The sequence below is a fragment of the Lycorma delicatula genome, chromosome 8 (genome assembly GCF_047948215.1).
Source record: "Lycorma delicatula isolate Av1 chromosome 8, ASM4794821v1, whole genome shotgun sequence".
Taxonomy (NCBI): domain Eukaryota; kingdom Metazoa; phylum Arthropoda; class Insecta; order Hemiptera; family Fulgoridae; genus Lycorma; species Lycorma delicatula.
Window position 1 is genome coordinate 11,912,754 of NC_134462.1, and position 15,765 is coordinate 11,928,518.

The window sequence follows — 15,765 nt, forward strand, 5'->3', positions numbered from 1 at the left end:
ACTGCTATTTTTCTGATGCACAGCTTACACATGCAACGATTTAAAATATTTATCATTTAAATATAATATTTTTTGTTTATTTAATTCAATGATTCCAACTAAAGCGCGCGCACATACTGTATTTCATTCATGTGGGTGTTGGGTACTAGCGGCCACTTTAAATATTCATTTATTTAATTATAATGTTACAACATACCAAAACAACTACAGCAGCTGTACATCAGTGCTACACTAGTGCTCCTTGGGGTGACAGTGGGTACTAACAAGTCACTATACCCCGGGATTTCCCGATGATGGTATCAGGGACCCTTGAGGTGTGTGAAGGGCATGCGAAATGCATGCCTGGATCCATTAGGTTAGGGCCGGGAAGGGTAGCCCTCTAGCAGAGGAGGTTGCTGGCTTCCAGGATAGGTAGTCGGCCTCCTTCGAGGATGCTTGGGGGACCCCGACGGGAGAAACCTCATGTTGAGGTGCTACAGGGTGGGCAGTGAATACCGAACACACATACATGTACATATGGAATATTTGCATCTGGTTTTTTGGGTTCCTAAGGTGTCAAAATAAAACTAGAGTAGTTTGATTTGTGCATTACATAACAGAAACATAATAATAAGTATTCACCACCATCATAAATCAGCTGTCATTGACATGGATCAGATCACGATCACCATTATTCATTGAGCACCGATCAGGTCATAAATCACCGTTCATTGTACAGTTGATCCCTGTTCAGTGAGCACCGATTAGATCACAGATCACGTTCAATGGGTACCGATTGGGTCACAGATCAGTCATTGTTCAGCGATCATCAATCATCATCATCATCAACAATAAAACTAATATCAGAATGCATTACAAAACTTGTTAATTCTACAATATGGTAGTATATGATCACTAGTGTAGTCTACACAAATTCATGGTCCAACTGTCCATCAGTAGGTTTAAGGGAAGGATTGTTGTAAGATTACATTTAATATTTGATTTGTGACCTCGAAAAGCAGCAACAACACACGTATTATTCAGGTGTACAGTTAAGCAGAAGTATCTAATTACAAAGGAAAACTGGACGTATGAGTACAATATTTATTGTAAGTGGAATTGCAGGTTTGTTTCTATTGTTATATTAACATAATTATAAAAGTTTACATAAATTTCCAAAAATATTCTAATATGACATTATTTATACCCCCATGCTGGTGGTTCAAAGTTACTTGTACTAATTATAAATTGAACGGGCATGCAAGTGATCATCAATAAAACCATTATCAAAGTGGCATACATGATGTAAAAGAATTTCTTAAAATTCAGCTCTAATGATAATTTGATCTCATAGAACTAAACTCCTCTTGCACACTCGTATCTTTTGATTCCAGTTATTTTCTGCCTATTGTAACAGTTAATTCTTTGATGAAAATTTATCCTTGGAGTAGATTTACAACATTATAAAATAAATCATAGTATACTGCTTACTAAGTAGTCCAGCATTTTTAGAATTTATATTACAATTGTTCATCAAAAAAGATCATTACTTTGATATTTGTAGTTCTATTGAAAATGGCTAGAACGCTTATTCTTCAGGTTTATTGTTAAGCATAAATATCAAATTGGAAACATGATTAATGTAAAATATTAAGTAGATTTGCAGGTTTGTTTCTATCGCTACAGACCTCAGAGTTCCTGTTGACTGACTCCTTTGTTCTCTTTAGAGCACAAGATTCATTAGTCAATATATGAACTTTCCTTACATATTGTGTAGTTTTTTGAAGGCAGATAGTATTTTGAAAAAACAGTTAACAGTGCAATTCTCTGATTTTTATCACTGTTGAAGCTCAACAGTTGAACTGATTTATATATGTGCCCACATTGTTATCCTTACGTTTCTGAGTGTCATAGGCTATACATTTATATGTTTATGTTTCAAAAAACTTGAAAAAAATTCGTATAATTTTTTGTACAAAATGTCACCTGCATGCTCTTTCAATTATCCTGTATGAAAGAACAATGGTTTTTTTAATATTTGAAACTCTGCAAATAACTGAGAGTAAGTTTATGCACGCATAGATTTACATTATAAAATAAAATATGTATACTGCTTAGTAAGAAGTCAAGCAGTTTTGCAATGTATACTACAAATGTTTGTTGAAAAAAATAATTACTTGTGAAGTTTTATTGATTGAAACCTGCTTGCCCTGCGTTCAGGTCTACGATTAAGTGTAAGTATCAAATTAGAAAGCGGCGTTGGAAGTAAAATATTAAAAAACAATTTGCAGGTTTGTTTCTACTGCTACAGAACTTGGAAATCCTGTTGACCTCCTTACTAGACCTCAATATGTGAACTTCCCTTACATAATTTAATTTTTTTTTTTTTTTGAAGGTAGATTGTATTTTGGGAAAACAAAGTTTTAACAGTGCAATACTATGATTTTTGTTGAAGGTGGTAGGCTACAGATTTGCAGGCAAGAAGGGATTTGAATCTCCTTCTACTAGATGGTATTTTTATTTTTTTTAATAAAGTCCATTTTGAGAAAGAATATTGCTGAATCTCAATTTTTACACAACTGCCCAAAAAGGGGTGTAATGTACTTCAGATATATGTATGTTCCACCGTAGCAGCTCAACAGCTTAAGTCATTAAGTGATTTAGATGTACTAGACCCTGAGTTGTTATCCTTATATTACTAGGAATGTCATAGACTATATATACAAAATTATCATCCACACACTAATTACCCTTATATTAAAGAGCAATGTTTTTTTGTTTTTTTTGGCAGTTGTGATTTTTAATATTTTAGATACTGAAAATAATTAGGCAAGTTTATCCTTGGAATAGATTTACAACATGAAATTAGTATACTGCTTCATAAGAAGTCAAGCAGTTTTATAACCAATGTATCCTTTCAAATTTACCTTGTGCCTCAAAGTAATTTATAGTTGGTTAAGGGGAGGTGGTATACAAAGTTTGGTAATTTATTTTGATTTTCATATTTTCCACTAATTCAAGTAAATTTTCAGGTAAAACCTAAATTACAGCTTTGAGATCACGGTTAGTGATTTTTGTCCCTGGAAATATTATCTTGCATTTAAATTTTTGCATTATCTCAGAATTAACAATTTCCTAATTTTTAGCACTCATAAGGGTACTTTATGTTCATTTTTTGGCTTCATTGCTAGAATTATTGCAGTTTCAAGTAATCAATGGGTGTGAATGCCTATAAATAGTTAAGTTGATCGTTAAGTTTTTTTTGTTTATAAAAGAATGGCCTTGAAAATCCAAATATACAGTTTAAAAACCGGCAGACCACCCAGGAAGAAGTTAAATAGAAACAATTAATGTGGAACGAAGTACTAGTTCAGGTGACGACTAGCCCATTGTTTTTTATATAACTGTAGTTGCATATGAAAATATTTTACCTGCAAAACAAAAGCTTGGCCATAGGTGGGAGTACCAAATCAACAATTATAATTTATTAGAAAAAAAAATTTAACTTCTTGCCAACCCCCCCACTTTTCTTCAATTATCTCTCTCTTACACACATACACAACACAATATTGACACCAACCATATATATTAACATAACATTTAAATTTAAAGTTGACTACTCTTTCATGTAGATTAAATCATTTTCAATTGTAAAGTAGAAATTCCACTCTAAAAATTAAATTTAAATTAATATTGTAAGTACTTCTTGCACACCCAGCTGACAGTTAAAGAACTTAGGTCTAAAAAAAGAAAGGTTTTTGAAACAATGTACAATAAGGCCTGGAACAATAACATTTTGTGTAAAAAATCTCTTTAGTAATAGCTTTCATCCTTACCTATCATCACCCTGATGTTACCACTTCATTTTTAAAAGATTAGAAGACCTTATAAACAAAGAGATCTAATGAAAATACAGATATTTACTGAAAAAAAAGGGAAAGGCTTTCCCTACTTGCACCACACATTACATTACAATAGTTTGCTAAATTCATTTACTATAGCATTTTCCAAAATTATCAGATGAAGGTAGCCAATAAGTTGATGCCCAGCAATGCATCCATATAATCCATAGTCTAATTTTTAATGAACTAGACTAAAGTAGATTTGACAAATATCTACTGAAAAAACTTATAATATATTTAATGCATGTAAAAAATCTCTTCAAAACTGTACAGGTATATGCAAATTCCTTGATAATATACAATCTACCTTCAACCGTAAGTATTTAATATAATTCATCCAAGATATGTTTGAAAAGTGGCATTGTAGTTTAATATGAGCACAATCAACACTAGGGTATATAAATGGAGCTAACAACCTAGAGGCAGATAATAAGGAAAAAATTAGATAATTTGATTTTTAAAGCAGTCCAGATCAGCCTGCTACCTATTGATATTCTTAGATGAATGTACTAGAGCAACTTCTACCATAGTAGCTTCCTCTTGCCATAAAATTTATGTGAAATAGGTCGTTAATAAAAATTGTAAATAGAATTGGTCCTAACTAACCGACCCCTGGGGATTAAACAATTCACCTGAAGGTTATTGTTCACTCAGTCGCCCATAATTATGCACTTATTTCTGCCTTCCAGATAATACGCAAACCATTTTAAAGCTAGACCTCTAATTTCAGTATGTACATTTTAAATTAAAGGGAATTTTGCTGATTAACTATATCAAACATTTAATATTTAATCAAGAAACAATACAGAAAGGTGCATTGAAAAATAAATATTACTGAATTGTAATTACTACAACGGTGATAATGACAACACAACACTTCAAATAACTAAGATGTGTGGTGTAATTTTAATAATAAATATCAGTATTCGTATGTAGTACAATGATCTAATCAGAAAGTATGAACATGCTTGCTAAAATCTAACATAATCACCTTAATTGCACTAACCTATTGATGGGGGACTACCTTAAACGCTCAGGAATGAACATGAGTTATAAATTTTGTTAATACAGTCGTTTATATGTGCAGCAATAAATGTAATATAATTCATGGGGTAATGATGTTCTATAAACTAGCGAAAGGATAACTGAGGTTAACCTAACATACATTTTTCCTAGTATAAAATATTTCTGCTTTTCTATTTTATTACCTCTTTCACTACTTTTTTTTGGAGTAGGCTAAATTAATTTTATACTTTGTTTCAATTTTTTATCCCAAAACTGGTTTCTCACTTGCACATGGATTTATTTTTTGGTTTGTGGAATTACACAGGTGCTTTGAATCTTGCACATGGAATTTGGAAATGGAATTTTGTAGTATGAGAAAAATTTCATGCTTGACTGGAATTTGAATCTAGGACCTCTGGATGAAAGGCTTTCTTTTCTTTCTTTTTCCTGTTTAGCCTCTGGAAATTACCAATCAGGTATTACTTCAGAGGATGATATGTATTAATGTAAATGAAATGTAATCTTGTACAGTCTCGGTTCGACCATTCTTGAGATGTGTGGTTAATTGAAACCCAACCACCAAAGAACACCGGTATCCACGATCTAGTATTCAAATCCATATAAAAATAACTGCCTTTACTAGGACTTGAACCCTGGAATTCTCGAATTCCAAATCAGCTGATTTGGGAAGATGCATTCATCACTAGATCAACCATCGGGATGAAAGGCTGAGATGCTACTACTTCACCATATGATCTATAAATTATCAACAGGGTTGAATTCAGCAGTTTTCCTAGCCTGCCTAAGAAAACGGATATTATTGTAATTCTTGAGATTATTTGCTGTTTTTGAAAAATTACAGAGAATAAGATCTTGGTGGAATACCCTGATTTTCTTTTCCAAGGGCAGAGCTCTGTTTTAGAAAATCATTATATATTTTTTCTAAATTCATCTTCCCTTTGATTGAAACACAATGAACTCCTTCAACAAAAAAATGGCCCCAAAAAAATTGTTTTATCAGGTGTTTCACAAATAAAACAAATGTGTTTAGAAGAAACAAATTCTCCATCATCCATTCAAACAAACTGCAGACATTTTCCTTCCTCAGTGAAATGAATTTCTTGGAGAAAATCAACCGTTGAAGAATCTTCAAAAGTCTAGTTTATGTATTTCTTAGCCCATTGTAATTTCTTTTTATCATATATACTGTTAGCGGTGAATTTTTCAATGGATGATTCACCTTGTTCTAGCCACTTTTACATGCAATATGGAATAGTTACACAGTTAAATCATGAATTTCAACATCAATGCCAAAACTTGATTTTTACCTGATTTATTGACCATTGTTTTACAGCACAGTCGATGGGAATGCAATGAGATTATAAATAGCTGGTGACTATTGTGGCTGCTTTGAATTGTTATGGCAACCAGTTAACTTTCAATCACCAATCAGATGTTAATTTTTGGATTGTCCCTCATATGTTTTGAAGGCTTTTAAATTACCCTGGCGATGAATCTTTGAAGATTTGAAAGAACTAATCTAATTAAAAACTACATAAGTTAGTGTCAACATCTTAAAAAATTATCAGGTTTTAATTTTATTGTAATAATAATTTAATTTTTGTTTGCAGTTAGGATGCCTGAAGTGCAGGTGGTACCAAGCAGTGTAATGGCTGAAGCTACTCTGATGACAGATCTTAGTACGTTTGAAAATAAAACTGGTTTAGCTGAAGATATGAAATTTTTGGCTAGCATGCCAGAATTGTGTGACGTTACATTTCTTGTTGGTGATACAAGAGAACCGGTTTGTGCTGTAAAAGCTGTATTAGCAGCCAGAAGCAGGTAATTTCTAGTTTGTATTTATTAATGTTTGGATGGAAATATACAGTAGTGAGTTTATGTACATCATTTGTTCAAGAATAACAGATGAATTTGGAATGTTTGCTATTGCATTAAATATTGAAGCTATAATTTTTGTTGTCATCATTGAAATTATATGCATTTGAGTTTGAATCCTTATAGAAACCAAACTATCCATCCAGTTTCAAAACAAATCACATCAAAATTTATTCTACATTTGATGGTTTTAGACTTTTAATTTTTCAAGATATATTTTTACTGTGAGTTTGGAAAACGATTATCTTTCGTGTCTTTTGTTGATAGCTAGACTTTGATCATATGGTATTAAAGAACTATTGCACCATCTTACTCAAAGTTTTATGTAAGCTAGTCCATTTTTTTAACTTATCACTTATAACTTTTATCACTCCTTAAATTTTAGATCTATATCTTTAACTGATTATGAGCTGTTATTCAATTTATAAAACCATTTTTTTTTCAGAACTATATGACATATAAACGTTAGTCAGAGCTCTGTGCTTTTGTTGTTATTTTAAATTGGCCAGTATCGTATTTTATAAATGTTATTACTAACTTAAAATTATTTTTTATAGATTTTTATATATAAATTACTTTTAATTGAACTGATAAAAGAGGAAATTAAGTAATATCTAAAAAAATGTAGAATGTAATTGTAGAATGTAGAGTGAGGTCAGGAGTTTAGGAAGTGTACTTTTAACAGTCTTATTTCAGTGCTGGTGAAATACTCAGAACAAACATTAGAGCAGTGTGCTGGAGTGTTATTGTTGTGAGAAACCATAAATTTAGGCACTGTTTTTAGATTGGTTTGACAACTTTAGGCAGGCATTCCTAAGTATACCACTCCCCTGTAACTGACTTCTGAATTTTTGACACAACTCGTTCTAAAATTTCTTCACTGATTTGGATTCTCAAACAGCCAATGGCAGGGGGGTCCCCACATATTCAAGGTATCATAATGTACACCCAAGTTTCATCACATATCACAATACTGTTCACGTAGGGATTTCCTGTTTTCAAACTTTTTCAGCATTTTATGGCACTATGAAAACGTGACATGCCATCTAATCATTGGTCAAGTTATGCGCACCCAAAGGGTACAAAGGTTCCTAACATGAAGGTGATCTCGCTGAATAGCATGAACTGTGGGTCCGTTAATGCCCAAGGACACCTCGTTTGGTTGTAGACAGGTATGTCTGTCTGTCTCAAGTATATTTTGTACTTCAGCAATGTTTCTCTTCATCACAGACAAAGATGGTCAACCTTGGAGAATTCTCTATGCCAAAATTTTTTCTTTCAAACTTTCGGTACCTCTTAAATATTGCTGTATGATGAGGATAATCCTCTCCTAGCATAAGGGTCATTTCCTCTGAACACTGATTAATATTTAATCCACGTGCAAATTTGTACTGCAAAAGTACTCTATTCAGTTTTTGACCATGGTGAGATCATTACTAGTTTTCACTAATACAGCTAAAAACCAAATGACAGTGAGGAAATAACTAGACCAGGTATAGTGCGGGTTGGGACTTGTCTAAACACACCCTAAATTGTAACTGCCTGTGATTGATACGTTCTGTCATATTGCAAATTTCTTAGTCTCTTTGTATTCCTGAACAAATTGCTAAAAGAAACAAAAGTAAAATAATAATTCAAAACTAATATTTACTGGTATGTGGTAGTATAATATATGAAACTTAATAAAAGCATTTTGGCTTTGTATCCATAGGCAGGGTCGAAAGAGAGAGAGAATTTACCTACTCCTATAATTTATTACTCATTTAGAAGTTCAGTTAAAAGACTTATTTCTTTGTGTGTAAAAATTAAAAAAAAGAAAAAATTCAGCTTAGTGATGACTGATCTCTGTGGTAGCGTCTTGGCTGCTTATACTGAAGCCCTGGGTTCAAATCCTGTCAGGTATGGCATTTTTCACATGTTATAAAATTTCCATTTCTTATTCCCTTGCACAGGCTTCAAGCTTTTATTGTGAATTAATCATCCAGAAAAAAAGAAACTTATAAAATTCATCAATTTTAAATAATGATGCAGACAAAAAATCTTGTTTGCTGTTTCTACATTGTATCTAATTTAAAAGATAAAATGGTTGTACAAAGTGAATAATAATAGCTGATAATTGATTAAAGGTACAGATTTGAAATTTAAAAGGTACAGATTTGATATGTTAAAAGAATGAGTTATTTTGTGTAAAAATTTAAGCAAACATGTGCAAGTTAACAAATTATTTTCTTCGTATGACAAAACATAAATAGGATTATAAGTCTTTTTTTACATTTAGTTTAGACCTAAATAATTTTATTCTTCATTAGTGACTTCAAAAGTATGTTAAATGATTATACATTATTGTCAGAGATAGTACGCTGTTACTGGTTTTTCATAAATAAAAATAATGAGAACGTTTATGTTAGTTTTTATTAATGGTAAATTTGCAGATTGTTCATTGATATGAGGTTAATCAAACATAAACTGTACTTTTGTTTTCACGGTCTGCATACCAATATGCAATGGCTTAGTGATGGATTACAGTGACAGAGGTATTGATGTGGTAAGGGGCTCAAATCGCCGATATTTTAGTATTCAGTTATCTCTGGTCAGAAGTGTTATGTTAGATCAAGAGGTTCCATTGTCAGATGCACAATGTATTATTGTGAAATTTCTTATAGATGAGGGTGTCAAAACTGTATGAAATTTTGACTCGACTGCATGCACAGTTTGGGGATGTGACATTGTCACGTAGGCAAAACTATGACTAAATTAAGAAACTGGGTAAAATAAGGTTTGAAGCTGTAGAAAATGAGTCACAGTTGGTGTTCAAGGAATTGTGACTGTTCAATCCATGATCAGATTGAAGATGATTGACATTTTATAGTATAAAATTATTTCGGCGGATCTGTCAGGAATGGTCATTCCATTATCACAAAGCTCCTTGGGTTCTACAAAGTATGTTCCAAGACTTTTAACCCAAAATCAGAAACAGGCCCTAAGAAAATTTGTCAAAGGCTCTTGAATCGATTTTGACAAGAGAGAGCCAATGTTTCACATCAAATAATTGTTTGTGATGGATCCATCATTACATTCTGAAGTATGTAGTGGAATAGGATGGAGAACCTGTCTGTAAAGGTGAAGTGTGTCAATCAGCTGAAAAAGTTTGTGTCTCCATCTTTTGGGAATGGAAAAGAATATTGCTCTTCAATTTTCTCCTCAAATGTCACATTCAAAGTACAATGTCTGACATACTGCCAGCTTTTGGACAAAATAAAAACTGTCTACATGAACTAAAAGTGCCATTTTGATTCTCCTTTACGATGATGCCAAGCCTCACACAGCCGATCTCAACACTCGGGATAAAGTGGATGAAATTTACTGGAAAACCTTAAATATCCTTATACTGTCCAGATTTATCCCCCTGTGTTTTTTTTTTGTTCAGGCCATTGAAGGAGGTACTAGGAGGATATTGATTTTAGATTGATAATGAAGTAGGAGAGTTCATTTGCATTTGGTTTGTGATGTTTCCTCATATTGTTTTTCCCACAAACTCACCAGACATTGGTAAAATGTGTAGAACTACACAGATTACATAGAAAAGCAATAAATATGTTTTGTATTTTTATTCTATATTAATAAATGTTAAAAATAAAAGTATGGTTTACATTTGACTGACCCTTGTAGTTAGTGTATCAAAATAAGTAAGATAATTTTCATGACTAGTAATCTGTTGGATGTTTTACATGTAGGTCAGGAAGTGTTTATAAATAAAAAAAGCTGACAAAGTATTGCATGACTATCCCAGCTATGTTGATCAAGTATAACTTATTAAAAAGTATAACTTTTATTAAAGTAATGAAAAAAATTGCTTCTCATTTTGGATCTGGGATATAATATAGGTGCTGAAGCTACTTTAATTTTAATAATCTTTAAGTGATGAAGAAAAATATTTAAAAAATTTTGTTAATATTAAAAATTAAAAGAGTTTGAGCGAAAAAAAAACAAAAAAACAGCATGTATATTTTTTAGAGGTTAGGAATAAATTTTAAGAAAATGTTTTCAAAAATATTCATATAATAGGTTAAGTTTAAAAAAATTGTTTAAGTAAAGTTTTCTTCAACTCTAACAACATCCCATTCATTAAATGCTAAAATAAGAACTTTTTCTGCAGTTTAAGTCCAAGATCTATGGTTTAAAAAAATGTACACTTTTCATGATAGCTCTATTTATGAAGTTTAAAGTTTCAAAATATGTTTGAAATAAATATTTAAATCAAAGGGAGATAGAGAAAAAGAAAAAAAACATATTTTTCAATTTTAAGAGGTGGGGGTTGATCCTTAAAAAAAAATTTTGGATTATTTATATATGAATATGAATTGTAGGTAACAACAAATTTGGCTTACTAAAGTTTTCAAAAATGCGTCTGAAGAAAATCGAAATCTGTTTTTTTTTTTCAATGTCCACCCACTACCTTAAAGAATTTTGAAAAAAAAAATTAATATGGTTGAATGTCCCATATATAGAAATATTTGAACCAAACTTGATGAAAATCAGTTTGTTCAATCCTGAGATACAAGACCAAAAGCAATGTGATACACATAATACTTACATACATTTTTTGGTCTAGATGAAATAATTGGACCCTAAAACATAAAAATTTGTTAAAACCTGATACCCGTTCTTTGCATGATCATCATACTTTCTGCTTTAATGTTGCTATTCTAGCTATATTTACTGGGAGAATAACTCATTATTACATATAAGGGTGTAATACAAAGTTCTCCTGGGACTTTTAATAATCTATTCTTCTCATGAAAATAATGGAAAACGTTCACCTAAACTTACGTTCTAAAACGCTTAGTTTGTGAGTTATGGCTAATGAAAGATTTCACTCAGATTTTAGCTACCCAGGTGAAATTAGATAATACTGAAAATTTTAGGACATTAATTGAAGACTTATTGATTTTTTATGGGTTTTGACCTGAAAAATCGAATAAAATAAGTCCCAGAACCATATCTGCAATAGTTTTTGAGAAATAGGGGTGAAAACCAATGAATTGGTGGATCAATCACGAAGGTCCACATACCTGGCCACCAAGATTGCCTAATCTAACACCTTTAGATTTTTCCATCTGGACATGGATGAAAAATATTATATACAAAACAAAAATACATTCTCATGATTAATTGTCCGCATTATGGATGCGCTGAGAAACTTAAGGACATCCCTGAAGAATTTAAAAAAAAAACACTTCTGCAGTACAGAATCGTGCCAAGAAATGTAAAAATGGCAGCGTCATTTTTGAACAATTAATATAAACTGGTGTGTATAATACGCTTTGGTCTAGTGTACTGTTTCTAAATAAATTTTGAATATTTTCAATTTTTCTTTGTTTTATTCAACTTATTTTACCCCATTTTATTCTGAATTAAAGTCTCTACAAGTTTTGTTTTGTTTGTTTTATGTGTTATTACCCATTGGGCAAACTTATTATATGTCAAATATAAAAAACAGGGGCTTTCCCCCAATTTATTGGTTTCACCCTATATTTCTCAATAACTGTTGCAGGTACGGTTCTGGGACCTATTTTATTTGATTTTTCAGTTCAAAATCCATAAGAAATCAGTAATTCTGCTCCTTAATTATCTTCCTAAAATTTCAGTACGACCTCATTTCACCGGAGTAACTGAAATCTGAGTGAAATCTTTCATTAGCCATAGTTTGCAGAGGAAACATTTTAGGATGTATGTTTATGTGAACTTTTTTTGTTATTTTCATGAGTAGAATAGGCTATGAAAGTCCCGGGAGAACTTCGTGATATATTCTGTATGTTTAACTATCATGTTTGAAAAAAACCATTATAAATTCATGCTACTATATTATTAAGTAACATAATTCCTTAACTTCCACATTACTAAAGTCTTGCTTTTCATGTTATTACTGTTTTTGTTTAATACTTAAAACATGTCCCTTGTGAATAACAAGACATTATTTGTTCTTGAATAGCAAGTCAACTAATTTAGTTCTACTCCTTTGGGAACATTCGTTTGTCTTATTTCAAAATTGTGTTGTAGATTATCATCCTTTTCTAACTGTTATTTTTTCCCTTATCTAATGTATTTATCTTCCCTTGGGGACTCTGTGGATTCTGACGACATGCACAAGGGAGCTGTGCTAAGATTTTAATGACTAGAGAGAATCATTTCATCTAATAATTTATTTCATTGACTACAAATTATATACATAAAAAACATCAACTAACATAAATACATAAATTTTATGTACAAAAATAATTATTCTTATTATTTTAATTCTTAATCATACTTAAAAAAATGAATGAAATAATTGAATGACAAATAAATAAAAAACAAAGAATTTAAAAAAATAATTGTCTTCAAATTGTTTATTTAGACAATGTAATATTTCATTTTAAAAAATATTTTTGACTTAATTGTAAGGGGAAAACTTACAATGGAACCAACATAGGAATTATTTCTAGAAAATAAAAATCATTAAAACTGATCCATTTAGTGAAGTGTTAAAGCTTGAACACTATTAACACATACAGTGGTGCTATTGTACATCATGTACCAACCAACATGCCTCATTAAAACCATATACATGAAACCTTATGTACTAATAACATTCCTAATATTGTACTTTTTTCAACTTCAGTTTGTTCTTTATTTCAAGGTATATCACACCTTGTAGACTGTGCCTGTTAAGCGGCATTACATCAGAAGTTTAAACTGGGGGCTAACATCTGAAATATCTTAGGCAACAATGTACATTATGTACATTGTTATGTATATTGTACAACAATGTACATGTACATTACGATTTCTTAAGGCTGTGCATCTGGATTCAAATATTTTGTTTTTGGCTTTTGACTTACGTTAATAGTTGTTTTAAACAACAATTTTATTGTTTCATGTTAGATTTTTAATATTATTTTTATTTCGCACTTAAGATACCGCATAGGTGTTTTAATTTTTAATCATTTACTATAGTAATTTTGTGTCTGGGTGCTGATAACATGTTGTGCCCCCAAGAGAAAATGAAATCCTTGAAATTTTTTGATTGAAAAGATGACTAAATGTGAGGAGAGTAATGTCTGACTAAAATGTAAGGAAAATTTTAGAAAACAAAATAGGTGATGAAGATTGTGATAATAATAATGAATAGAATTTTGGCTACAGAAGTGATAATAATTATGATTTGGACAGTGACAGTAAGATTGAAAACATTGAAACACTTACTTCAGAACAAAGTTCTAACAACAAAGCTATTAAAAATATCGCTAACAAACAAAATTGGAGCACAGACTACTGCTGCTTTTGATGACCAATCTGCTCAAAATTTCCAGATAATGTTTAATGGCCAGTTAAATCATTAAATTTGAGAGCTATCCCATTTGCCAGGAATACTTTATATAATCTTATAAATGTACCAAATGAAGAAAAAAGTTAAATAATTAAAAACAAAATTATAGTACATAAACAGATCTGTTATTTATTATTAGCTGGTCAGAGCTTGTTTCACTTGCTATGTCTTGCCATGGGGCTTCGCCACCTGGACCCCTACTGTGTTCATTGCTTGTGAGAATAATACTGATAAAAATTTTCTTTAATAAGACCAGTGGTCCAGGACCAATGGTTTTTTATTTATGATTTTTTTTTCTATAAACCCTTACTACCACAAAAGTAGGTGTGCACACCATAACAAAAATGGCCGTTACAGGTAAACTACTTAAATAAAAATAATAATTTCAAGGTCCTGAAATATATAGGAAACAAGTGGGTAAGTTTTAATTTTTTTTTTTAATTTGTCAAGCAATCAGCTTATGTTTTTTTGGGTCACTTCAAATAATTTTACCTAGTTACGGAAACATATTTCATATTGCTTCGAGAATGACCAATTGATATTATATTTGTTTTAATTTAAGTCATATTAACTGATTTTAAAAATAATTTAAAAAACACAATGGTTGTGCTTATCATATAAAAATAATAGCGTTTAAATTCTGCTTAGGGTTGCATTTTAGTTATTCATATTTTAATTAAAAATATGTTATTTTACAGAGTGTTTCATAAGATGTTGCACCAAGTCCACAACGTAAAAAAGAGCCTTCACCCAAAGAGAATAGATTAAGATTATTTCTTAAAAGAAGCAGTGAACCTCTTTTGAACCTTCAAAATGCTGCTCAGCAGGTCTGTTTATTTATTTACATGTCTAATGTACTTGTAGTTATTAATTTTAATATTAATTGTAGTGGTGAAATTTACTGTTTATAAAAAATTAATTTATGATTTTTTTTTGTAGATTTTTAATGCTTTGATTGTTTTTTGTTTAATTGTTGGTCCATTATAGGAGTTATATTTATAAACGGTGCTTTATGCATTTTAATTGTTATAATTAATAGTATACATTTTGCAGGAAAAATAAAATTTAAGGGAATAAAATAACAAACACTATTATTTTTTTATATAATGCAATAATCTAAGTCAACTAGTTTGCACTAATTTGAGCCTAAGAACCAGCTACAGCTTAAAAAGATGGCTGAAACCATGTAGTTTCTTTTTTCTAATACTTTGCTTATGCACAGTTGCTTGTTTAAAAAATGTTCAGTGTCTTAAGATTAAACATATTTGTTATTATTTTCTGTTTTAAATAATGAGTTATAGTAAATAGTGTGTGAAATTAACTACTAAAGAGAAATATTCAAAATCTATTCACAATCCCTGGCAGATTGGTATCATCTTTGCCTAACAACCAGGTTATGACGGTTTTGATTCCCAGTAAAGTTCGCATTTTTTTCACATGACACAAAAAATCCATTTATCATTAAAAAAAAATATGTAGGGTAAATATTACTGAGTGTAAGCCTCAGTGGAACAATAAATAAATAGTAAAAATAAAAATCAAGATTAGTTTTACATCTAATTGTTAAACAGTAATCATCAACGGGTATATCAAGAATAAAAATAAATGAATGTA

The 15,765-nt window shown here is 30.8% G+C and overlaps 1 pseudogene; it reads left to right on the plus strand.

The window, feature by feature from the left end:
- LOC142329125 (serine-enriched protein-like) overlaps nucleotides 1-15,765 on the plus strand; it is a 65,759-nt pseudogene that overhangs the window by 12,538 nt on the left and 37,456 nt on the right.